The following is a 6,546-nucleotide window of genomic DNA, read 5'->3' as shown; positions in this document are numbered from 1 at the left end:
GCACTAACTGGAGGGAATTTTTTTTTTTTAAGTGATTTTCTTCTTTGCCTGAGCATGTGACTAGTGCAATAAGCAAAATCTGTGTAAGTCAAAGATTTGAAGTTGTATCCCACAACTGTAAATTGTTTTAGCTTCACTCAAAAAATAGTGATTTGGGGGGAAAAACCCAACAAAACAAACAGAAAAATAGTCAAAAGTAAAAAACCAACCAACCAACCAACCAAAACCCCATCAAACCCAACAAAACAAAGCAAGCCCCCCAAAACAAAAAACCCAAACCAAACCAAAATTCAAACATCAACAACAATAACAAAATCACAAACAAAAACCCCAAAAAACAAAAGCCAACACAAACAAAAAAACCCTTATCACTCCAGAAAACAACAAAAAAAACCTCAACTAAACAAAAAACCAGCAAAACCCTCACTCAACTCCATCCTGGCCTGCACACTATACATTCAAAGCCCCTAGTGAGCATTGGCACTGTTATACCCTAAAGGAGCCTCAAGGACAAAAAGATCTGGCTTTCTCAAATTTTCTTGATTTTATGATGGTCCTTATTGAAGACCAACTTCAGGGTAACTCAAGTCACCAACACTATGGCATCACATGTAGGTGATCCACAGGTCCAGTGCTTTTCCTTCTATCTCTCTTCTGCTCCATCATTGCTCAGAAAAATAGGCTGGGTTTAGTTCCTTGCAGAAAAATGAGGAAAACAAGCCCTCTTTGGAATAACTGTAGATATTGAAAGCCCTACCATTTCGTCCCTTTCACTTTATGCTTTTGTACTACCATTAGTTGGGTGATTGTCTTACATACCCAAAGAAAATTGTGGCTCAACATCCCTGGCACCCAGTCCATAAGGAAGATGGCCATGGCCAAAAACCTTCTTCCATGAAAGTGCCAGATCTGAGGGAATTGATGGCCTCCATTGCAACAGGATCCACATGGAGTTTTCGGGATTTTTTCTAGTGTGTGACTTTTGTTGGGGCCAGAATTGATATACTGTGTGTAGACAGTTTTTGAAGCAGCCCCAGGAAGCAGAAAACAGCTAGATGGGGTTCTCCTTCTGGCTGAAGAGGTCACAAAATTTACCAAGATAGTGTCACTTGGGACCATTACTGGTCAGTGATACAGTGAAAGGAATCAAGTGCATCCTCAGCAAGGCTGTGGATTGCACCAAGCTGAGTGGAACAGTTGACACCTGAAGGAAGGAACCTTGGCAGGTTTGGGAGGGGAAATGTGAAACTCAAGAAGGGTGACAAGGCCAAATGCAGGGTCCTGTGCCTAGATTTGGGCAATTTCTCATATCAGTACAGACAGAGAGATAAATTGATTGAGAATAGCCCTATGGAGGACTTGGAGACACTAGAAGATAGAAGGAATTGCATATGAGCTGGCAACATGTGCTTGTATCTCAGAAAGGCAACCATAGCCTGGGCAGCATCCAAAGAAGTGTGCACAGCAGGGGCAGGGAGGGTATTCTGTCCTCTGTTTTCATGAGAAAAGAGGAACAGTGCACCCAGAGGGCTGCATCCAGCTGTGGAGTGTCCAGTATGAGGAAGAAATGAGCCTGAGATCCCGAGGTGGGCCACAGTAATAGTCAGAGGGCTGGAGCAACTCTCCTAAGAAGAAAGGCTTAGACAGTTGGGGTTGTTCAGTCTGGAGAAAAGAAGGCTTAGAGGAAACCTCATTACATCCTTCCAATAGACAAAAGAGTCTAAAAAGAGAGAGAGAGAGAGAGACCTTTTATCAGTGTCTGTAGTGACAGGCACTGGTTTTAAACCAAAAGGAGGTAGACTAATGTTGTGTATAAGGAATAGTTTCTTCACTGTGGGCTTGGTGAAACACTGGACCAGGTTGCCCAGAGAAGCAGGGGATGTCCCAGCCCTGGAAGTGTTTGCAGCCAGGCTGGATGGGTCCTGAGCAATCTTTTCCAGTTGAAGGTGCCTCTGCCCATGGCAGAGGTGTTGGAGTAGATGGTCTTTGAAGTTTTTTCCCAATTGAAACCATTCTGTAATTCACTGATCAATGGGAAAAGGAGGCATAACTTTGTATTAATGTTGTGGATGGCAGCTTTTCATCAAACTCCCAGGTTTAGTGGAGTGAGGATATAAGAACAAAACCCCAGCAAAGTTTGGCTCTAGGCAGATTGACATTATTCTTGTTACTTAATTTGAAGACATTTAACTTTCTGAGCCATGAGTCTCCTTTAGAAGTCATAGGCTCCTTGGAGGATGGGGCTGGGGAGAGGTGAACAAGGTTTGTCTTGACGTGATTCTCCTTCTTTTGGGTGGCTTGGGGCAGGTGCTTCACCTCTCTGTGCCTCTTCTTCCCACTCCATAAACAGGGGTAATACAGAATCCTTCCATGAAGAGCCACTGCTCCAGTGTGTGGTTTTGTGGCTATTAGCAGTGTCATATCAAAAAGAGGAAATTCTGTGCTATGGGTTCTGTGGGAGAAGCAGAACTTGCAGCCTGACTTGCTGGCCTACTTCTCCACCTTCTCCCAAGGTAGGCAGTACTGGGAAGAACTGCCATATTCCCCTTCTGTTTCCATTTCCCCATCAAACAGGTCCTAGAGCAAAAGCAGATAATATAACTTTTGAGTTGTTTGTTCAGCACTCAGAGAGAGCACATGGTCTATAAAATGAAGAGGAGGGCAGGATTTCTTCTCCTCCAAGCTTACACACTGATGGCTGATTCACTCACTAACTTCTCTGAGAAGTCAAAGGAAGAGAAACCTCTTCTTGCAGACTTTCGTTAATTTATCATTAGAGAGAGCACTTCTAATTCATTATTAGGAGATTGGAAGTCAGCAAGATCTGGTCTAATAGAATCACAGAACCACATAATCATAGAATCCTAATCCCATATGCTAAGTTGGACAGGACGGATGAGAGTTATCGACTTCAGCTCCTGGCCCTGCACAGGACACCCCATGAATCACGCCATCTACCTGAGTTGAATGGTCAAATAAGGATGCTTTACAGGCTAACCATGCAAGAGCAGAAAGTAACAATATCCTTCTGTTCATCAAGAGGAGCAAATCGACATAAGCTGATTGCTCAGCTCTCTTCTCAACAGCCTGCAAGACCCACGCAGAACACAGAATCAAAAACCAGCTCAAGACAAGAAATACGGAATTGTCATTTGTCACAGATTACAGGACTTGTAACCTTGGTAACCAAGTCTCTTACTCACTAACCCTATGGGGTCCTTGGTACAATGCTACTTCTATGTTACTAGGGTCCTGTATGTCAGACTAACATTTGTTTCCAGTGACAAAAAATCGTAGCTGTAGGAAGGGTGAAAGGGTGTTCTTTAACATGAGTCAGGTAAGTCATGTGAAAATCAGAGAGGAAATAAGGGAATTTGTGGCTGCATTGTTGGGACTGTGACAAGCTGCAGGCAAGGGAGTCCTCAGGTTAGTTGCTGCTGTGACTGAATCCCTGAGTGACCCCCATGACTCAAGCAGAGCAGGAGCTGTCGCTGTTTCGTAGGAGCTGCCTCACTCTGCAGGGACTGCTGACACATGAGAATCAAACATGCAGAGAGCTGTCTGGGGACAACGCCTCAGAATGTGTTTGGAGTGGATGAGCTGGGAAAGAGACGTACTGCATTCATGCTGTGTCTGAGAATCCATTCATTCAGCATATACATGTGTGGAGAAACAGGCACTTCTACTAATGACTAACACAAACCCTACATTCCACACTTGGGCCTCTTATTCAATGTGCATTTCCCCCAGGAACTTCAACAGCTTTTGGTGTACATGCAATATGTAACATGTCTTGTATTGTGTATTTATTTGCTGCACAGCTGCACAAATATAACACTTAGAAGAATACAGTTTAATCACTTGAAAATATAGTCTTTATGGAGTGATGAACAAACCGTTTCTGTTCCTTGCATTTCAAACCAGCGATGCTGAAATGTCCAGTATAGATGTCTCATTTTTATTTCCAGGTGTTTTCTACATCAGATGATAATATTCAAGTAATAGAATTATTTCCAATTCTGGGGCGAAATAACATAAGTGTATCAGCAGTTTCATTGAGTTCAATGGCAGAACCAACTCATAGGAGCCCATGTGAGTAAAGTGATTTTTTTACACCTGTTTACAGATCTGGATCATATCTGATTATACTGCAGGAAAGATACATATAATTTTATGTACTGCAACTTTCATTATTTTACTTCAGAGATCTCAGCTCAATTTTTAGTTGTTCCTTTGAGATTTATAACAAGTATAGGAGACATGTGCAGAAAGCTGGGACCTAAATGGCGCTATAATATATGTCTGTGATGTGTTGTGCATAGATGTCATTAACTTAATGTAGAAGACAGGAATTTCTGGAACCAGCAGGATACATTTTGTGATTTCTCTTCCATATGTGTGGCAAAGATTACAGAGACTGTCCCTTGCATTATGCAAAAAAGTCTCAATTATTTATTAATAGAGTCCTTATTATCTTCATGCTCTTTTACAAATACTTTTTGAAATGTAGAATTTAAATAAACATGCAAAATTAAAAGATATAAGAAAATTAGTGATTTTTAATGAACAAAAATGCATCTGAATAAATAGCATAAATTAGCCTAGCCCAGGATAGAATAGTTCTGTTGGAAAGGACCTAAAGAGGTCATGTAATTTAGCTGTCTGACCACTTTAGGGCTGACTAGGAGTTAAAGCCCAAGGTGAAGAGTATTGTCCAGTCTGACAATGACACTGACAGTCATGGGGCAACAACCACCTTTCTAGGAAGCCTGTGATAGTGTTTCACCATTCTCTCAGTAGGGAGATGCTTCCTCATGTCCAGAGAAGAGAAGATATGAGACCCTCCCTCTCCAGGTCCCCTCCTCAGGCAGCTCTACAGAGCAATGAGGTCACCCCTGAGCCTCCTCCTCTCCAAACCACACAAACCCAGAGCCCTCAGCTGCTCCTCTCAGGATGTGCCTTCCAGCCCTTCCACCAGCTCTGCTGTCCTCCTCTGGACCATCCAAGGACCTTCCCACCCTTGTCAGACCGTGGGGCCCAGCACTGCTCACAGGACTCAGGGCTGCACCAGGGCTGAATCCAGCAGGATGATCCCAATCACCGCTGGTGATGCTGTGTCTGATGCACCCCGGGGTGGGGTTTGCCCTCCTGGCTGCCCAGCACACACTGCTGATCACCCTGAGCTGCTGCCAGCCAGCACCCCCAGATCCCTCTTCCAGGGCAGCTCTACACACACTCCTCCCTCTGCTTATACTTGTGGCCAGATTTATTGCATCCCAGGGGCAGAATCTGTATTTGTTCTTGTTAAATTTCATGCCGCTGATAGTTACCCAATGCTCCAATGTATCCAGATCCCTCCACAAAGGCTCTTGTGCCCTAGGACAGTCAGCAGCACCTCTCAGTTTGGTATCATCAGCACTCTTACTAATGGTGCATTCAATTCCTGCATCCAGATCATTGATAAACTTGTTGACCAGAACTGTCCTACAGTGAATTCATGAGGAACACCACTGGTGATCGCTCACCAGGCAGATGTAGCCCCACATAATAAAACCCGTGAAGTTCTGGCACTCTGCCGGTTCTTCCTGCAGTACACTGTGAACCTGATCATCACAATATCTTGCCCCAGAAGAACATTTTGAGGGACAGTATCAAAAATCATACTAAAATCTTGCTAAATGTTTCTAAAATCAAGAACAATCTCTACCACCACCTCCTTTCACCCACTAGGCAAGTAACCTTATTCTTGACTGGTATCAAATTAATTAGTCAGGATTTTCCCTTTATGAACCCACAACAACTATGCCTGGTGATTGCATTGTCCTTGAAATACCTTTTAATAGCAACTGATTTGATTTCACAGGCAAACACCTGTCTTCTGGTTTCATTCAGCAGTGTAGAATTACTGTGCAACCTTTTCCTATGTTGCTGCCTCTTACATCCCAATATTGCATATTGCAGAGCTCTGCAATATTCACAGGCTCTGTAAAATCTTGCATTCTTTTTAACATTGTAGACTTCCCAAAGCCCACTGTATACTTTACATTCTGACAGATTTCTTTTTTTTTCTTCTTGCAAATTTCCTTGACTTTTCCAAAGAAACCAAAGACACAAAACACTCACTGAAAGCATGAAAATACACTGTGAACAAGACGGAAATTAAGCAAATTATTGTTTTAATCATAAACATCAAATAAGCATGATTATTTGTGACCTTCAGGATTATGTTAAAATGGCAATATGAATTTCTCAGAGCCTGTATAAGGTCCACAAAAGCTTTTACTTCAGGTTTTCAGTAATTACAGTTCTCTTAGAGGGAAACGTTAATTCCTCTGCTTTCAGCAAATTTGTTCCCTTTCTTATATTTGCACTTAATGCTCATCATTAACAGCTGCTGTGTATAAATATTTACTCTATTTTGTTAGCATGGTATCCAAGGAAATGATGTCTCTGTCATAGTACATTCTGGTTTTATGTTCTTCCTCTCCCCCACTAATAACTTTTGAAATTGCTGGCCAATTTTTGTGAAGGAGTAGAGGTCTTGGA

This window comes from Oenanthe melanoleuca, chromosome Z, assembly GCF_029582105.1.
Source record: "Oenanthe melanoleuca isolate GR-GAL-2019-014 chromosome Z, OMel1.0, whole genome shotgun sequence".
NCBI classification, from domain to species: Eukaryota; Metazoa; Chordata; class Aves; order Passeriformes; family Muscicapidae; genus Oenanthe; species Oenanthe melanoleuca.
The sequence above is the reverse complement of the archived record's forward strand: the minus strand, read 5'-3'. Positions refer to the sequence as shown.